We start from the raw sequence: 20658 nt of genomic DNA, 5'->3' as shown, positions 1-20658 counted from the left end.
TCTCTGTTTGAGAGCTATCAAACACTAGGAGTTACCCCTAGGATAGCAGGTCCTTCATGTCTTCCCAAACCCCTGCCCCCAGCTTTTATTGATATATAACACTGTGTAAGTTTAAGGTGTACAACATAACGATTATATATATATATATATATATATATATATATATATATCAAAATGATTACCATAATCAGGCTAATTAGCACATCCTTCACCTCACATAATTGCCTTTTGTTGTTGTTGTTGTTATGGTGAGAACACGTAAGACCTACTCTCTTAGCAACTTTGAACTATACAATACAGTATTGTTAACCATAGTCACAATGCTATATATTAGATCCACAGAACTCATTCCTCATAACTAGAAGTTTGTACTCTTTGACCAACATCTTCCCATGTATCCTACCTCACAAGGGTAGGATTCTACTTTCCATTTCCATGATTTCAGCTTTTTTAGAGATCATACAGTATTTGTCTTTCTCTGATTTTTTCACTTAGCGTGATGCCCTCAAGTTTCATCTATGTTTTCATAAATGGCAGGATTTTCTTCTTTTTTTATAGCTGAATAATAAACACACAATGTATTGTATCTCACACATTTTCTTTATCTATCCATCCACTGATGAATGGATATAGTGATTTCATTTCCTTTAGATAAATATCTAAAAGTGGGATTGCTGGATCATATGGTAGTTTTATTCTAATTTTTTGAGGTACCTCCACACTGTTATTCATAGTCGCTATAGCACTTTACATCCCCACCAACAGGGCACAAGTGTTCCCTTTTCTCACTGGAGAATTGGTAATGAAGATTTCAAGCTATATTACAAAGCTATAGTAATCAAAACAGTATGGTACCAGCATAAAAACAGGCACATGGACCAATGGAATAAAATCAAGAGCCTAGAAATAAACCCATGTATATAAAGTCTACCCAGAAACAGCATTAGATTCCACAGGTTAAAGACTTAGTCCCACAGAATTGCTCTCTATTTCCAATGCCAATTGCAAGTCCAGGCTATCACCTGTGCTTATCAGAAGCTGACTATAAATCAGAAGTTTCCACAATCCCCTCCTTGGGTTCAATCAATTTCCTATAGTGGCTCACAGAACTCAGGAAATAAGTTCACTCATTAGATAACCAGTTTATTATTTAAAGGATGCAAATCAACAACCAGATGAAGAGATGCATAGGTTGAAGTCCCAAAGTTGTTTCTCTGTCCCTGTGGAGTTTGGGGCCTGGCACTCTGATTCACTAACTTAAAAACTCTTGAACCCCTTCTTTTTGGGTTTTTAAGGAGGCTTCCTTACATAGGCATGATTGATTAAATCACTGACCACTGGTAATTGATTCAGCCTCTAGCCCTTCTCTCCTCCCTGGAAATCAGGGGGTGGGACTGACAGGTCCCATCCTCCAGTCATGGCTCCCATGGCAACCAGCCCCCATCCTCAGGTGCTTTCCCAAAGCCATCTCATTCACATAAACTCAGGTAGGGTTGAAGGAGGTTTGCTATGAATATTATGACAAGACCTTTATTGCTCTTTCACTTAGGAAATTCTATAGGTTTTAAGAACTCTGCCATAAATGGGATGGAGACCAAATCTTAATATCAAAACAACCTATACAGGATGAACTTTTACCATTGCTATCTGGAAGCAGTTATTGTAAAGATTGGGAAATAAGCCCATTCATAAAAGTTAATTTACAAAATAAGTGTTTAGCTTTTAACTTTAAAAATTAAAACTTAGCACTCATTTAGGTTTTTCAGAAATATAATATCTCAAAATAAATCAGTGTTAAGAAAAGCAAAGCATACAACTCTAAAATATTACAAATCTCACTATGAAAGTGATAAAATTGTATAACATGTTACTTTAGTAGCTAAGCATGTGAAATTTTTCTAGAGAGGTCATACAAAATAGTTATAGTAATATAGCAAATGACATGATTTTTTTTAAAAGATTTTATTTTGTTTATTCAGAGAGGCACAGAGAGAAGCAGGCTCCATGCAGGGAGCCCGAGGTGGGACTCGATCCTGGGTCTCCAGAATCATGCTCCGGGCAGAAGGTGGGGCTAAACAGCTGGGCCACCAGGGCTGCCCTAAATGACATGATTTAATCACATGTCCATGTCATGTCCACAGATATTTATTTTGTTATCTGGAAATTTGTTCTCTTAAAAAAAATTTGATCTTAGAAACTATTAACTCATGCACATTAGCCCCTTTTTGATCATGGTTGATTCTAATGTTCTTGCCTAGAGACTTTCACTATTACATTCTGTAAGAAACTATCAGATTTGTGACACGAAGACCTGAAGTTATTCTCCTACTTATACCTCTATTTGGAGGACTCAAGAATGGGAGTCCTTTGAAAGCAGGGACTCTGGGGTGCCTAGGTGGCTCAGTTGGTTAGATCTCTGCCTTTGGCTGAGGTCATGATCTCAAGGTCCTGGGGTCCAGTTATGCATCCAGCTCCCTGCTTAGTGTGGAGCCTGCTTCTTCCTCTCCTTCTGCCCCTCTCCTCAGCTCATGTGCATGATCACTCTCTCTAAAATAAATAAAATCTTAAAAATATATATATATTGAAAGCGGGGACCCTGCCTCATTCATCTTCCAACCTCAGCATTTAGGTTATCAGTAATAGATGCATGTTTGGGAGCTCACAGATGGGAAGTGGCAGGGGCCAAGGCAAGGAGAGAATTAGCAGGTATGGTTAGGATACAATTCTGTAGGCAAATCATGGGAAAAAATGTTGTGAAACTTAGTGTATGCAATATTAAAATACTAAGGTTTTTTGTTTTGTTTTAAGTGGGCTCCACGCCCAGTGTGGAGCCCAAAGTGGGGCTTGAACTCACCACTCTGAGCTCAAGACCTGAGGTCAAGTCTGCCTTTTAACCAACTGAGCCACCCAGGCACCTCAAAAATACAAGTTTTTTTAAAGTTAGTCATAGATAATAATTGAAATTAATGAGCCATTGTTGATCACAGAATGGTATACCTTGAAAGTGGTACTCAGTAGGTATTTTTAAATGACTCAAATGACAGAATTTTAGATAAAACAAAATAATTTGAATAGCCTCTTGGAATCATGCCAGAAGGTCCACTTAGGTGATCTGTGTGTACTTGTTTGTTGAGTATGAAATATAGGTATTTTTAAAAAGATTTCATCTATTTATTCATGAGATACACAGAGACATAGGCAGAGGGAGAAGCAGGCTTCCTGTGGGTAGCCCGATGCAGGACTCAATCCCAGGACCCCAGGATCATGACTGGAGCTGAAGGCAGATGCTCAACCCCTGAGCCATTCAGCTGCTCAAGATGTGAGGCTTTTTAAGCATACAATGTAGGAGATATGAATGAAGAAACCAAAATACTGCAAAGTCAGAAGGTTGAACTGTGTTCAACCTTCTTAGGACACTGCTGCATGGAGGAATAGGACCAGAGCTTGAGCTCTGTTGTCTTAGCCATTAGTGTTTTTAATGGATGTAACCCATCATTGAGCTCCTCTAAAGAAGCTTCTCTTGACTTGTCTGCTTTTAGCTTTCTCCTTGGTGCCTCCATTATGCTTTACAGAATTCTGTCATCATACTTGCAATTCTTTTTTCCAAGTTAAAATAAAATATCTTTTTTATTTTACAAAGTCTTCATTTTAAATATGCACACAATCCACAGAGAGCATTGAGAAGAAATCGTGAATCCCCTGACATCCCACTGAAAGTCATTATTAACTGGATTTGTTTATAAACCTCTCTCCCACAGGAGACAGGAGTTTTCTGAAAGCAGTGACCATTTGTTCTTAAATTTGTATCCAAGGTGCTTCTAACATAGGTGCCCAATTATTGTTTAGCGATGGAAGGAACGAATGATCAACTTTGCTAAATTCTAGATTTGCAGAGAATAATTAGACACATTAACTGCCCTCCAGGAACTTGCAGCCAGTGGGAGAAAAAAAAACAAAAAACAATGAAATAAGTAAAATTCTGGCAATAGGACCAGAGTGCTATGGAATCAGCTAAGAGGTAGTGATCATTTCTGCCTGGCAGGGCAAAAGAGACAGATATTGAAGCTGGTTCTCAATGATGAATTATATTTTGCCAAATTAAAAACAAAGAAAATATCTGGGATGCTATTTCAGAAAGTAGGTATGAAAAAAGACAGGAAACTCTTCTGAGCACAGCATGCTCCAGTCTGGTATGGAGAGAATATAGGGGCCCTAGGGAAGGAGAATCGGAAAGTAAGGAAATCAGCATTTGTCAAGCACTTATAATGTGCCTGGTCCTAGGTACTTTGTATCACGAAGTCTCCTGCAAGAATGTTGTGAGGTAGCAATGGGGCACATAAAAGACAGTTAGTAGGTATAGATGAGGAGGTGCTAGAGGGGGTAAGCCCATTTTGCAAGGGGCCTTGCAGGTTATTGAGCCACGGTTATATAAAGATTTTATACAGAGGAATGATATAATCAGCCTAGTTTTTTAGTTTATAACCACCTTAATAAGACATACAGTCTTGTCATCACCATTAGGGATCTAGTTCACTATTCTCCTCCCACAAATTGAATCACCAGTCTCTCATATCTAGAAACAGAGTTTAATGTTATTTCACTCATTATTTTTTACAGATCGGAGATCTTTGGCAACACTGTGCCTATTTGCCGGTGTTCTATACCTGTTTAGAGGACACCCTATAAATAGTTTATTTTAACATTTCACTTTTTAAGCATCTTCTCACTTTTAAGTTCTTCTTTTCTGAGCTCCCCTCATTTTATCTGGGACCTGTTACTTGTGTCTCAAATTGAATGAGTCCAAATACTATTTCTTTTTTATTCTGTTCATTCATCATTACAAAAATCTTACTCAAAGCCTTCATATTCCATAATTTTCTTTACCATGCAGCTTTGAATCTACTTCTCTGTTCTTTTGTCTCTGCATCCAAACACCATCCAGTGTCATCTATTACAGAGCCTATTACAACTTATCATCATTGGTGTGCTTGATTCTAACTGTTTATGTGAACTCATGGACCGCTAGCCTTCATAATAAGAAATTTCTCTGCCTCACTGCTTTTCTTTCTTTCTTTTCTTTTCTTTCTTTCTTTCTTTCTTTCTTTCTTTCTTTCTTTCTTTCTTTCTTTCTTTCTTTTTTCTTTCTTTCTTTCTTTCTTTCTTTCTTTCTTTCTTTCTTTCTTTCTTCTTTCTTTCTTTCTTTCTTCTTTCTTTCTTTCTTTCTTTCTTCTTTCTTTTTCTTTCTTTCCTTCTTCCTTCCTTCCTTCCTTCCTTCCTTCCTTCCTTCCTTCCTTCCTTCCTTCTTTCGTGTTGTTGCTCCAAGCTGAAGATCTTCTTATCTTTACAAGGTATCTATCTGTCTTTATTGCTCATATCTTCTCTTTACTTGCTGACTTATTATCTAACTCTCAGGAACAAACAGATTCTAATGGACTCACACTGCTCTTTGCTTCCTTGCAGGTGGCCATTGAGAGGATGTGAGATCAAATTTTTCATGCAATTATCAAATGAATAGACAAAAGGATATAAAACATCTGGACTTTGGCATAAGCATTTGGTAGCATACGCATTACAGAAATGGAAATGAATTCCTTTAGTTATTGATACCATGAAATAGACCTCAGATAGGACTGTAAACAATGGAGAGCTTTTTTTATTTTATTTACTCATGAGAGATACAGAGCGAGAGAGAGAGAGAGAGAGAGGCAGAGACACAGGCAGAGGGAGAAGCAGGCTCCACGCAGGGAGCCCGACGTGGGGCTCAATCCCGGGTCTCCAGGATCACGCGGTGGGTTGCAGGCGGCGCTAAACCGCCGCGCCACCGAGGCTGCCCAACAATGGAGAGCTTAAAATCAAGCAGCATGTGGATGAAGGATCTTGGTTTAGATTAGCAGACCTTGTAGAGTTTAAGGTCAAACCCAGCTTTGTTTAACATGTTCGTAAATAATCTAGAAGACTTCTATTTTAAAAACCCTTTAATTAGGTGTTTAGGTGAATTCAAGCTGGTAGGTGTTTTACACGATATAAGAAAAAGAGCTAGAAGAGATAGAATGATAAATGCTCCTTCCACCATTCACCTGGAAAAGAATAAAATGAGAACTTAGTGTGAGAACAGTTCCAAGTTATTAAAAGGGAAAATAAAAACACATGTAAAGGAAGAACAATGTTGAAAGAGGCCACAGAAAGCAATCTGTAACATGGTTATAGAAGCAACAATGGTCATGATAATATACAGTTCTCTTAAAATAACTGATTTCTATCAAGCGTCCACATATAATCTGCTGACCTAAATGCCAATTTGATACAGACCCATGCATTTTGTATTTAATTTTTTGTGTATTTCATTTAAAAAATTAACGTACAGAAAGATTTATTTTGAGGAGAGCGAACAGTGGTGTGAATTTTAACACATGTATAGATTCACGTAACCATCGCCACACTCCGATGACAGAAGAGCTTCATCATCCCCCATACTTCCTTTTGCAACTCTTTTCCCACCCTAAATTTCCAACAACTACTTATTGTCTCTGTTATTATACTTTTGCCTTTTTGAAAGTGTCATGGAAATGGAATTACACATAACTTTTGTTGTTGTTCTTTGAGGTGGATTTTTTTTATGTGGTCAAAAACACATCACATAAAATTTATCATCTGAATCATTTTAAAGTGTACACTACAGTGGTACTAATTATGTGCACAGTGTTGCACAAAAGATCTCTAGAACTTTTTCATCTTGCAAAATGGAAACTCTATATCCAACTGAACAACTTGCCATTCTCCCTCCCCAAAGGCCTTGGAGATTACTATTCTACTTTCTGTTTCTAAGAGTTTAACTATTTTAGATTCCTCATATAAGTAGCATCATGTAGTATTTGTTCTTCTGGGGCTGGCTTACTTCTCTTAGCATCATGTCCTCCAGATTCATCCACATTGTAGTATCTGACAGGATTTCCTCATTTTTTTTAAGGCTGAATAATAAATATTCCATTGTATGTCTATACCACATTTTCTTCATCCATTTATCTGTTGATAGATATTTTGATTCTTCCACTTCTTGTCTATTGTGAATAATGTTGCAATGAGCATGAGTGTGCAAATACTTCTTAAAGATCTTGTTTCAATTCTTTTTTTTTTTTAATTTTTATTTATTTGTGATAGTCACAGAGAGAGAGAGAGAGGCAGAGACACAGGCAGAGGGAGAAGCAGGCTCCATGCACCGGGAGCCCGACGTGGGATTTGATCCCAGGTCTCCAGGATCGCGCCCTGGGCCAAAGGCAGGCACTAAACCGCTGCGCCACCCAGGGATCCCTCAATTCTTTTATATATATATACATCCGGAAGTGGAGATTGCTATATTATGTGGTAATTCTATTTTTAACTTTTTTGATAAACTTTTATACTGTTTTCCATAATGGTTGCACCATTTTATATTCTTATGAACAGTGAACAAGGGTTCCAATTTCTCCACGTTCTCACCAACAATTGCTATTTGTTATTTTAGTTTTTTTATACAATGATCATCCTGATGAACATAATGTGATCTCTCTCATTGTGGTTTAATTTACATTTCCCTAATAATTAGTGATGTTGAACATCTTTTCACATGCTTTTAGTCATTTGTATATCTTCTTTGAGAAATGTCTATTCAAGTCCTTTGTTCATTTTAAAATTAGGTTATTGGTCTTGTCATTCAGTTGTTAAGAGTTTTTTATATGTCAGAAATACGGTTTGCAAACACTTTCTCCCACTCCATAGGTTGCTTTTTCATGCTGCTGATTGTTTCCCCTGCTGGGCACAAGTTTTTAGCATTGAGGGTTTTTGTTTGTTTTGTTTTGTTTTTGCTTTTGTTGCCCTGCATGCTTTGGTGTCATAACCAAGAAATTATTGCCAAATCCAATGTTTTAAACTTTCTCCCTATATTTTCTTCTAGCAGTTTTATAGTTTCGGGTCTTACATCCATGCCTTTAATCCATTTTGAATTAATTTTTGTATATAGTGTAAGGTAATGATCTAACTTCTTTTCTTTTCTCTCTCTCTCTTTTCTTCCTTTCTTCCTTCCCTCCCTCTTCCTCCTCCTCCTCCCCCGCTTTTCCTTCTCTTTTTCTTCCTCCTCCTCCTTCTTACTTCTTTATCTTTTTCTTTATGTAGCTATCCAATTTGTAGAAAAAACTGTCCTTTTCCTATTTTGTAGCTTGGTACCTTTGTATATGATATATATATATTATATATATATAATATATATGTATTATATATATATATAAATATAGTTGTTGGATCAATCAAAATATGTATAGTGTCTTCTGTTTCCTTACTGATCTGTCTGGTAACTTACTCCAAACTGAAAATAGATACTGAAATCCTCTACTATTATTATGTTTCTACTATCTATTTCTCCTTTAAATTCTGTCAATGTTTGGTTCATATATTTGGCTACTCTGCTATTAACTGTATAAATATTTATAGTTGTTAAATCTCCCTGGTGAATTGAGCCTTTAACATGTTGTTTGAATATATACTATTTAATATCCTTCTTTGTTTCTTGTGACAATTTTATTTGTTTTTTGTTTTTAAAGATTTTATTTATTTATTCATGAGAGACAGAGAGAGGTAGAGACAGGCAGAGGGAGAATCCCTGCTCCCTGCAGGGATTGATCCCAGGATCACACTCTGAGTTGAAAGCGGACACTCAATCACTGAGCCACCCAGGCATCCCTCTTGTGACAATTTTTGACTTGAAGTCTATTATGTTTGATACAAGTCAGATATGGCAACTTCTTCTATCTTTTGGTTACCATTTGTGTAGAATATCTTTTTCCATCCTTTGTCTTTCAGCCTATATCTGTCCTTATATCTAAAGTATCTCTTGTAGACAGCATGTAATTGGATTTTATTTTTTTATACATTCAGCTACTCTATGTCTTTTGATTGGGGAGTTTACTCCATTTACATTTAAAGTAATTATTGGTAAGGAAGCACTTAATATTACCATTTTGTTTATTGTTTTCTAAATGCCTTGCAGTTATTTTTCCTGTTTTCCTCTCTTGCTGTCTTCTTTTGTGTTTTGTCAATTTGTTCCTTTTTGGTGACATGTTTTGACTCCTTTCTCATTTTATCTTGTGCATCTTCTTTAGGTATTTTCTTTGTACTTACCATGAGATTACGCAGAATATCTTATAACAATCTATTTTAGATTGATAATAGCTTAATTTCAATCACATATAAAAACTATTCCTTTATATCCACCCTCAGCCACTTTCTGTTACTGATGTCACCAATTACATATTTTTATGTTTGTGTCCATTAACAAGTTTTTAGTTATAGTTATTTCTATCTTTTCTTTTCTAAATTCTATACCTGACTTGAAAATGATTTACACATCATCATTATGGTAATATAGGATTCTTTTTTTTTTTTTTTAATTTTTATTTATTTATGATAGTCACAGAGAGAGAGAGAGAGAGAGGCAGAGACACAGGCAGAGGGAGAAGCAGGCTCCATGCACCGGGAGCCTGACGTGGGATTCGATCCCGGGTCTCCAGGATCGCGCCCTGGGCCAAAGGCAGGCGCTAAACCACTGCGCCACCCAGGGATCCCGTAATATAGGATTCTATACTTGTCTATATATTTACTTCTACCAGAGATTTTATATTGTTAAGTGCTTTCATGTTGCTGTCTAGCATCCTTTAGTTTCAGCTTGAAAAAGTCCCTTTAGCAATTTTTGTAAGGCAGGTCTAGTAGTGATGAACTCCCTCAGCTATTGTTTTTTTTTTTTTTTTTAAGATTTATTGTTTTATTTTGGAGGGGGGATGGGGCAGAAAGACAGGGAGAGGGGAAGTAGACTCCCACTTAACCCACAATCCTGAGATCATGACCTGAGTCAAAACCAAGAGTTGGGGACCCAATTGACTGAGTCACCCAAGTGCCCCAGCTCTTATTTCTTTTAAGAAGGCTTTTTTTTAGAGCAGTTTAAGGCTTACAACAAAGTTGAGAGGATGATACACATAATTGCTGTCACACTCTGCAAGCATAGCCTTCCCCCTTCCCCATTATCATCACTCACTAGAATGGTATGTTACCGAGAATGAACCTCTATCAACAAATCATAATCATGCAAAGTCTATAGTTTACCTTAGGGTTCACTCTACCTTGATGTTATACATTATACGGGTTTGGACAAATATATGGTGACATATATTAATAATCATAATCTCATACAGAGTATTTTCATTGCCTTAAAAATTCTCTGGGCTCTCTTCATCCTCCCACTCCAGCAACTATTGATATTTTCGTTGTTTTTATAGTTTTGCTTTTCCCAGAATGTCATATAATTTAATATAATATGTAGCCTATTCAGATTGTCTTCTTTCACTTAGCAATATACATTTATGAGTCTTCCATGTCTTTTCACAGCTCAATAGCTCATTTGTTCTTAACAATACTATTTCATTTATTGGGTGTAATGCTATCTATTTATTCATTCACATACTGAAAGACATTTTAATTGCTTCCAAGTTTTAGTAAATAGAAATAAAGCTGCTGTAAACATCTATGTGCAGGTATTTTTATGGGCGTGTTTGTGACCTCTTGGGGTACATCTTAAGGATCATATGGTAAAACTATGTTTAGTTTTGTAAGAAAGCCAAACTCCCTTTCAAAGTAGCTATACCATTTTGCATTCCCACCAGCAATGTGCGAGATTTCATGTGACTCCCCATTCCTTGCCAGCATTTGGTGTTGTCAGTGTCCTGGATTTGGATCATTCTAACAGGTATGTAATGTCATCTCATTGTTTAAATTTGCGTATCCCAGGGCACCTGGGCGGTTCAGTTGGTTAAACATCCTGTCTGACTCTTGATTTCAACTCAGGTCATGATCTCAGGGCTGTGAGATCGAGCCCCAGGGTGGGCTCTGTGCTGAGTATGGAGCTTGCTCAGGGTTCCCTCTCTCCTTCTCCCTCCATCCTCCCCTCACCTCTCACTCTTGTGCACAGAGTGCATGCTCATGCTCTCTTTCTCTCTCTCAAAAAAGTTGAATTTCTCTGATGACATAGGATGTGGAGAATCTCTCATATGCTTATTTGCCATCTGTATCTCTTCTTTGGTGAGGTGTCTGTTTAGGTCTTTGGCTCATTTTTAAATTGGGCTATATGTTTTCTTAATGTTAAGAGTACTTTGTATAGTTTATCAGATGTAACATTTGCAAAAATCTTCTCTCAATCTGTGGCTCATCTTCCCATTCTCTTGACATTGTCTTTTGCTGAACAAAGGTTTTTTATTTTAATTAAGTCCAGTTTATCAATGATTTCTTACATGTAAATGCCTTTGGTGTACCTAAAAATGTCACCTAAATTTTCTCCCTATGTTATTTTCTAGAAGTTGTACACTTTCACATTTTAAATTTAGACCTATGAGCCATTTTGAGTTAATTTTCTGTGAAAAGTTTAAGTTCAGTGTCTAAATTCATATTTTTTTGCATATGGATGTATGGTTGTCCCAGCATCATTTTTAAAGGAACTATCTTTGCTCTGTTGAATTGCCTTGTTCCTTTATCAAATGCCATTTGACTATATGTGAGTTTATTTCTGAGCTCTATTTTCTGTTCCATTGATCTATTATTTGTCTACACTTTCCCCAATACCACACTATTTATACCACTGTACCTTTAGAATAAGTCTTGAAATAAAATAGTGTCAATCCTCCAACTTTAATCTTCTCTTTCAATATGGTGTTGGCTATTTTGGGTCTTTTTTTCTCTCCATTATATACTTTAGAATTCGTTTGTTGATATCTATAAAATAACTTGCTGGGATTTTTATTGCACTGAATCTATAGGTCAAGTTGGGAAGCACTCACATCTTGATAATATGAGTCTTCCTATCCATCAACATGGAACATCTCTCCATTTATTTAGTTCTTTGATTTCAACCATCAGAGTTTTATAGTTCTCCTCACATAGATCTTGTGCACATTTTGTTAAATTTATATCTAGGTATTTCATTAATTTTGGATGCTAATGTAAATTACGTTTTAAAAAAATTTTAGTTCACATATAGTGCAATATTGATATCTGGAGTAGAATTCAGTGATTCATCACTTACATAAAATACCCAGCAAGTTCATCCAGCAAGTACCCTCCTTAGTACCCACCCTCTATTAACCCATCCCCCACCCAACTCCCTCCATCAACCTCAGTTTGTTCCCTATCACTAGAAGGCTCTTATGGTTTGTTTCCCTCTCTCTTTTTTTTCTTTTCCTCCTTTCCCATATGTTCATCTATTTTCTTTCTTAAATTTATATACAAGTGAGATCATATGGTATTTGTCTTTCTCTGACTTATTTTACTTAGCATAATACACTCTAGCTCCATCCACATTGTTGGAAATGGCAAGATTTCATTTTTTGATGGCTGAGTGATATTCCAGTGTGTGTGTGTGTGTGTGTGTGTGTGTGTGTGTGTATCACATCTTCTTTATCCATTTCTCAGTTGATGGATATTTGGCTCTCTTCATAGTTTGGCTATTGTTGATAATGCTGCTATAAATATTGAGGTGCATGTAGCCGTTCAAATTGTCTTTTTGTATCCTTTGGGTAAATTGTCATCGTGCAACTGCCGGATCATAGGGTAGCTCTATTTTTAACTTTTTGAGGTATCTCCACACTAGTTTCCAGAGTGGCTGCATCAGTTCGCATTCTCACCAGCAGTGCAAGAGGGTTCCCCTTTGTCCACATCCTCACCAATGCCTGTTATTTCTTGTTATTAATTTTAGCCATTCTGACAGGTGTGAGGTGGTATCTTATCATGGTTTTGATTTGTATTTCCCTAATGATAAGTGATGTTGAGCATCTTTCATGTCTGTTAGCCCTCTGAATGTCTTCCTAGGAAAAAATGTCTATTCATGTCTTCTGCCCATTTCTTTTTTTAAATTTATTTATTCATGAGAGACATATAGAGAGAAGCAGAGACATAGGCAGAGAGAGAAGCAGGCTCCATGCAGGGAGCCTGATGTGGGACTTGATCCTGGGACTCCAGGATCACACCCTGGGCCAAAGGCAGACGCTCAACTGCTGAGCCACCCAGGTGTCCCATCTTCTGTCCATTTCTTGACTGGATTATTTGTTTTTTAGGTGTTGAGTTTGATAAGTTCTTTATAGATTTTGTATACTAACCCTTTATCAGATCTGTCCTTTGAAAATATCTTCTCCTATTCTGTAGGCTGCCTTTTAGTTTTGCTGGTTGTTTCCTTTGCTGTGCAGAAGCTTTTTATCCTGATGAAGTCCCAATAGTTCATTTTTGCTTTTGTTTCCCTTGCCTCTGGAGATGTGTCTAGTGGGAGGTTGTTGCAGCCGAGGTCAAAGAGGTTTCTGTCTGTGTTCTTCTCTAGGACTTTGATGTATTCCTGTCGCACATTTAGGTCTTTCATCCATTTTGAGTTTATTTTTGTGTATGGTGTAAGAAAGTGGTCCAATTTCATTCTTCTGCATAGTGATGTCCAGTTTCCCCAACACTATTTGTTGAATAGAATTGTGTTTTTAATTTCAAAGTCCACTTCCTTCTTGTTGGTGTGTGTGTATGTATGCGTCTGACTTTTTTGTATAATAACCTTGTATCCTGCAACCTTCCTCTAATTGCTCATTAGTTCTAGGAGGTTTTTGGCAATTTTTTGGAATTTTCTTTGTAGACATGAATGTCATCTGAAAATAGATAGTTTTATGTCTTCTTTCCCAATCTTTATACCTTTTATTTCCTTTTTTGGTTTTGTTTTTTTTTTCTTTTGTTTTTGTTTTTTTGTTTTTTTGCTTTTTTTTTTTTTGGTCTTGTTTGACCAGTAAGGACTTGCAGTAGTGGTAAGAAGGGACATCTTTACCTTGTTCCTGATTTTAGCTGGAAAGCTTCAAGGCTCTCACCATTAAGTATAGTATTTACTGTAGGTTTCTTGTAGATATTCTTTATCAGGATGAAGAAGTTCCCCTTTACCCCTAGTTTACCAAATTTTTTGTCATGGGTGGGAGTTGCACCCCACCATTAATGTTTTTAAAGTTAAAATTTTTGGGCAGCCCAGGTGGCTGAATGGTTTAGGGCCACCTTCAGCCCAGGGCGTGATCCTGGAGACCTGGAATCGAATCCCACATCGGGCTTCCTGCATGGAGCCTGCTTCTCCCTCTGCCTGTCTCTCTCTCTCTCTCTCTCTCTCTCTCACGAATAAATAAATAAAATCTTTTTAAAAAGTTAAAAATATTTAGGTTGAAGTTATTTTTTCATATTAATATAAATTGCATTAATATGCAAAAAATCTGTAGCCTATGCTATTACTGAAATCTACAACCTGACTATTAAGAATGAGGCAGCTGTGGTCAGTTCTCCATATAAGGATGCAGTCTTCCTTTTGGTTGCTTATTCCCTAACAATCTCAAATCTATATCATGAAAGTTAAAGAATCCTGAGATTTTTATCAAGAAACCTAGAATTCAACTTTAACTCTGGCTACTCCTCAAACTCATATCCAGTCAAATAATATTACTTGAAGTGGAACCAAGGAAGGAATCTTGCTCCTTTTATTCATTGGACTTGTAGGTCAAAGTCCTAACCAGAGTTTGAAGTATGAGAAACATTCCAGGTAAATATTCTAGAATTTAGGCAGTTTCGACACTGTTTGTTGAAAAGTCTAGCCTTTTCCCCATAAAATTACCATTGTACCTTTGTCAAAAATCAATTGAGTGTATTTATGTGGGTATATTTCTGCTCTACTCTGTTCCATTGACCTACGCATTCTAGTGTGATTCTTCTGACTGTAGTCTTTTTTCCAAAACTGTTTCAGCTATTCTAGTTTCTTTGGATTTCCATATAAATTTTAGGATCAGTTTATGTGAATCTACAAAAAATCTTGTTGGGCTTTGGTTGGAATTGTATTAAATAAAATTGACATTACTATACAGTGTCTTCCAATCCATTAATACAGTATAGCTCTCCACTTATTTGGATCATCTTTTATTTCTTTGTTGTTTTGTATATTTCAGCATAGAGATTCTGTACATGTTTTGTTAGATTAATACCTAAGTAATTTTTTTGAGCTCTTGTAAATTTTATGTTTTTAAAATTTTCAAATTCCAATTACTCATTGTTAATATGTAGACAGGATTGATTTTTATCTTTTGACTTTGTGTATCTGGCAACTTTTTTTTTTTTTTTTAAACCTTTGTTTTTTTTTTTTTTAATTTTTTATTTATTTATGATAGTCACAGAGAGAGAGAGGCAGAGACATAGGCAGAGGGAGAAGCAGGCTCCATGCACCGGGAGCCTGATGTGGGATTTGATCCCGGGTCTCCAGGATCGCGCCCTGGGCCAAAGGCAGGCGCCAAACCGCTGCGCCACCCAGGGATCCCAACTTTGTTAAACTCTCTTATAACTTCTAGGAGGTTTTTCTGTAAATAAATTAGAATTTTCTACTTAAACAATCAAGTCATCTGGGAACAGGAACACCTGTTCTGCACCAATATCCAGTCTAGGTTTCAGGCTGCCTTAAGTCCAGGCCAACAGACTCTGCAGGGAGAAAAATGGTAAACCCATTGACAACTCAGTGTTATTTTAAATTCTGGCCTTCTCTAATTTACCTGCTACTATTTACTTTTCAAAGTGCCCAAATAGCAGCTTCATGCATTCTTTCTAGGTATCATAACTGCATCCAAGGAAAGACAGGGTGGAGTGTGCTTACTACATCTTTTCTGAAGCCAGAAGCCCTATAATTTATATTTGCCATTATAAATTACAGCCTTTATTAGAAAAAATTCAAATTAAAGTGCTATTATTGCTACCCTTAAGATTACTTTCATGTCTTGTTTTTCTTTTTCTTCCTGACCTACTTAACATTATTTACCTAAATCATCAACATAAATATGTATGGCAGAGGAGGAAAATACCCAGAATCAAAGACTGAAGAAGAAGATTAAGGACACCCAGTGTCTTTAAAAGGCTGGTAAAAGCAGGTAATGTAAACTGTGAAGCATTATTTTTAGTTAGAGCAACTCAAAGATTTAAAAATTCTATTTTCATAGAAATGAGATTCTCATTAGAGGCTCAAAAAAAGAGGCTAAATAGCCACCTCGTATAGATGATGCAGGGAACAGAAGCCCTTAAGTAGGAGGTTGTACTAGTTAAACTTCAAGGTATCTCCTAGACTCTTCTAGGACACAACTGCATTAATGATTTTTTAAAAGTCACAGATGAGAGCAAAGAATTGTATTCACCTACCAACAAATATTTCTTAATTAACCAGCATTTATCTACCAATTGGTTGGGTGCTGGCCTTACACAAGTGAAAATACATTCCATTCTTCAAGGAATTCTGGAAGGAGAGAGACAAATAAATAGGCAATTACGAGTCCATCTCATAAGTACCATTGCGATGGTAAATACAAGATGTTATGGAATCTATGAGAGGGCCTCTACACTTAGGAAGCTGGGAAATCTTCATGGAATGGGAACTCCTAAACAGAAGGTCCAATGGGAACCAACAAAGCAGAAGGAAGGAGAGCAGAGGGGCTGTTCTAGGAAGTAAGAACCACCTGCGTGCAAAGTCCTTGAGGCGGGGGGTGCACTCAGAACCACAAACACTATAGGCATGTCAAGTAGTTCCATCTTTTTCCAACAGGCTGGAAGCCATGATTTTATTTTTCCTAGTTGTTTGGATGTGTGTTTGCATGTTTGAAAACAATGGCAGATTGCTAAAACATGTACACAGTAGCCTTAAACCTTATACATTTAATTTTTATTTTGACCTTTTCTTGTCATATCTATACACAATCTATGACTAACCTTTTACAAAAACAACTATAAGAGTCTTCTGATTAGGAAGTTCGATTCATTCATATTTATTGAGATTTTAAAATTCAATTTATCTTATTTCATGCTTACTATTTATCATAGTTTCTTTAAACTCCTTTTTCCCCTCACTTTACTCTTATTGAAACTGATCATGTTCCTTTATATTTTTTTAACCTTCTTGGGAATTTAGAATATCTATGCTCCTGTATTTAGTGGTATTATTTTTACTATGTTTTTTTTTCTTAGAGGCTTACATACAAAGCTCTATCTCACTATTTTTAATTGTCATATTTAAACTATTATTTCTTTATAAATATGACAAAATCAAATACTTATTCCTTCCTCCACCTAGAAGCCGATTTTTCCCATTCCCTTTCTGCACTGAGACAAGGCTGTAGAACACTTTAATTTCTCCAGTCTCAGGCAGCCCAGGTGGCTCAGTGGTTTAGCGCCGCCTTCAGTCCAGGGTCTCATCCTGGAGACCCAGGATTGAGTCCCACAGCGGGCTCCCTGCATGGAGCCTGCTTCTCCCTCTGCCTGTGTCTCTGCCTCTCTCTCTCTGTGTGTCCTCATGAATAAATAAATAAAATCTTAGAAAAAAATAATTTCTCCAGTCTCTATCTCTGGCCTGGTCACCCTCATCCAACACTCTCCACTAAACAAATGAATGCGTAAAGTACCACCTTAGTTTTGCTAAGATGATTCATAACACCTGGTTTCAGGTCTTTATCAAATTTCCATTGATTAAAAAAAAAGGTTGGTAGGCAACATCTTCAATTAAACATTCATTCAATATTGAGCACTCACTATATGTCAGACACAGCTTCAGGCTCTACAGAACCGCCATGCATAAGTATAGTACAAGCTACATGTAAGTATAGTGAGAGAAATAAAATAAATGTGAGAAAAATAGGCTCATAGGATGTCTAGATGATAAGAAGTGACAGGGTGAGTGGATGGGTGTGTATAGGCAAGACAGCTCTGAGAAGATCTCCTTATAAAGGTTCATGTTTGGGCAGAGACCAGAATCAAAGAAGCCTTAAAGAGACCTGTGGGTGAAGCACTCTTGGCAGAAGGAACTGCATGTATAATAGTCAAATTGTTCGAGATTGGTCATAGAAGTCGTTTTCAAAAGGTTTAGGGGGCTCAAGTAAGGAATTAGGACTTTTATTCCAAATGTAATAGGAACTCATTTGGAGTTGATCTTTTAAGTTTTATTGAGGAAAATTTCAAACATACACAAAACTAGAGAGGATGGTGAAAAGAACCTTCGTATACCCATCAACCAGCTTTAATAATTATCCCCACACATGGCCAATCTTATTTTATTCATACTTACAATTACACTCCTCTGAAATACTTTGAAATGAAATCAAGACATCATTTCATTCTTAAGTATTTCAGCATGTGTTCTTAAAAGGTAAGGCTTCTTAGGATGCCTGAGTTGCTCAGTGGTTGAGCGTCTGCCTTCGGCTTAGGGCATGATCCTGGGATCCTGGGATCAAGTCCCGCATCGGCTCCTTGCATGGAGCCTGCTTCTGCCTCTGCCTCTCTCTCTGTGTCTCTCATGAATAAATAAAATCTTGAGAAAAAAAAGGTAAGGCTTCTTTTTACTATCACACTTAAAAATTAATAATATTTCCTTAATATAAACAAATATCCAGTCAGTATCCAGGATTCCCAATTGTCTCATAGTTATTTTTTAGTGTTAGTTCAAATCAGAACACCCAAAGATTCATATATCATAACAGCTTCACAGGTCTTTACAGTCCCTGCAATGTTTACACATCTCGTTTTTTTTTTTTTCTCTTTGCAATCTACTTACTGAAGAAACTGGGTTGCTTGGCCTATAGTATTTCCTGTAGTATAGATTTTGTGGATTTTATCCTTGGTGGTGGTGTTTAACATGTTCCTCCTCATTTGCCAGTACTCCTATAGATCGGTAGTTGGAGATAGAGCCTTCACATTTAGGTTTGATTTTCTTTTTTTTTGACAAGAATATTCCATCAGGAGATACATAAAGTCTGGTCTTCTGCCTTGTAGTTTACCAGCCATTGTTTAAGTACACTAATTCATTATAGAATGTAGAAAAATTATATTTAATTCTATTATACCTTCCTTGTTTATTAACTGGAATTTTTCTGTAAAGAAATACTTCTCCTCAGTTGCTTGGTTACCTTAAGTGTTATGGGCTGAGTTGTGTCCCCTCCTCCAAATTCATACAAGTCTTAACCCCTAATACCTCAGAACATGACTGTATTTGGAGTTAGGGTCCCTAAAGAGGTGATTAAATTAAAAGGAGGCTGTTAAGATTGGCGCTAACCCAATCTGACCGGTGTCCTTATCAGAAGAGGAAATTTGGATACATAGACAGACTCCAGGGATGTAGGTACACAGAGGAAAAACCATGTGAGGACACAGTGAGAAGTGGTCATTTGCAAGCCAAGGAAAGAGCTTGGAAGAAATGATACTTTGATCTTGGATGTTCAGCCTCCAGAATCATGAGAAATAAATTTCTGTTGTTTAAGCCGAAGTACCCAGTAGTGGTACTTTGTTATGAAAGTCATAGCAAACTAATATGCTAAGGTAAATTTGTATAGGTAAGGCACAATGAATGCATGATATTATCAGTTTGCTTTTATTTATCAGTTTTTAGAATAATGAGTTGGTTCTTTAGCATCTTCCAAAAGTGCACCACGATGTTTTTTAAGTTTCATAATAGACTCAGGAATTTTAATAATTCATTGATGTTTTAAAATTTTATTACCACTCTTATTTTTATTGACACAAGAATTATTTCACTTTTGGCTATTCACAGCCTTTTCCAGTCAGACTTTTCCAGTCCTATGTCCCTAAGGCTGTGGCTAGAGTCTTTCATCATGGCCTTAGTGTCTTTGATAATTTCCTTACTTTCTGATGTGATAAGGGATTCCAGATCCATTGCCTGCTCCAGATCTAGAATCAGCCATTTGTCCAAGTTACTCTTGTTCCCTTTAGTGGGAATGGTTGAGGCTAGGATTCTAGCAGTACTCATTATAACTGAGTTGCATGTGTTTTCCAGTGCCTTTTAGGGGACAGAACTAAGAAATTCATTTTATAAGAGAAACTTCCATACACCATGGTTTATATTCATACTTCAAATACAAAACTGTAGGATTTTACTTAAAGTCTTTGATTTGTATTTCCTTTCTCTCATGACCAACTAATTCCATTTCCCTTATATCAACATAATTAATTATTTGCTTTATCTCACAATTCATTCATCCAACAATCTCAAATATCAATAACTAACACTACCATCAGCAATATTACTAAAGCAGTTTAAGAATTTCCTCATATTTTTTGTGGTTTGGTGATAGCTCATAAGAGATGCACTTGAATTAATTCAAGTAGCAACTCTAAGTTTGGTTCCTCAAATACAGTTATACAGTTATCAAATGAACACCTGAGAAAAGAAATGATACAATTCTACAAATAGAAAAGTGACCTACCCACCTTTTTGGAAGGTAGGAGATGCAGAGACTTGAATCCAGAGTGATATATCTGAGGATATGGCAGAGGGGAGGGAGCTTGCTTAAGAAGGCTTCTGCAAAGTATTATAGGAAGCAGAGCACAAAATCAGAACTTTTAGAAGTCTGCTACAGTCTCTGGCTTAAAAGTGCTCAGGTGGCAAAGGGGGACAGAATCCCAGGTGTGACAGTGTGGTCTCAGGATCTCTGGGGTCACAAGAAGCACAGGAGTGCCTGAGTGCAGCAGAGTTCCCAGGTAAAGGAGCAGGGAAGCCTGTTGAGAGCAAAAGGTCCAGGCACTGGCTTTCTGCTCTGCATTGCCATAAATTGC

General features: G+C 36.8%; 1 long non-coding RNA gene across 1 annotated transcript in view; it reads right to left on the bottom strand.

Moving 5' to 3' along the window:
* Window positions 1-5957: 5957 nt before the first annotated feature.
* Window positions 5958-20658, bottom strand: part of LOC140633209 (uncharacterized) — a 109410-nt gene continuing 94709 nt past the window's right edge. Inside the window, exons 2-3 of the long non-coding RNA XR_012030836.1 lie at window positions 20314-20404; window positions 5958-6077 (exon numbers count right to left, since the gene is read on the bottom strand). This is a non-coding gene — a long non-coding RNA (uncharacterized lncRNA). The remainder of the gene's footprint in view (window positions 6078-20313; window positions 20405-20658) is intronic.

Source organism: Canis lupus, chromosome 5 (assembly GCF_048164855.1).
Source record: "Canis lupus baileyi chromosome 5, mCanLup2.hap1, whole genome shotgun sequence".
Taxonomy (NCBI): Eukaryota; Metazoa; Chordata; class Mammalia; order Carnivora; family Canidae; genus Canis; species Canis lupus.
This window is presented reverse-complemented; position numbering and strand designations above follow the sequence as displayed.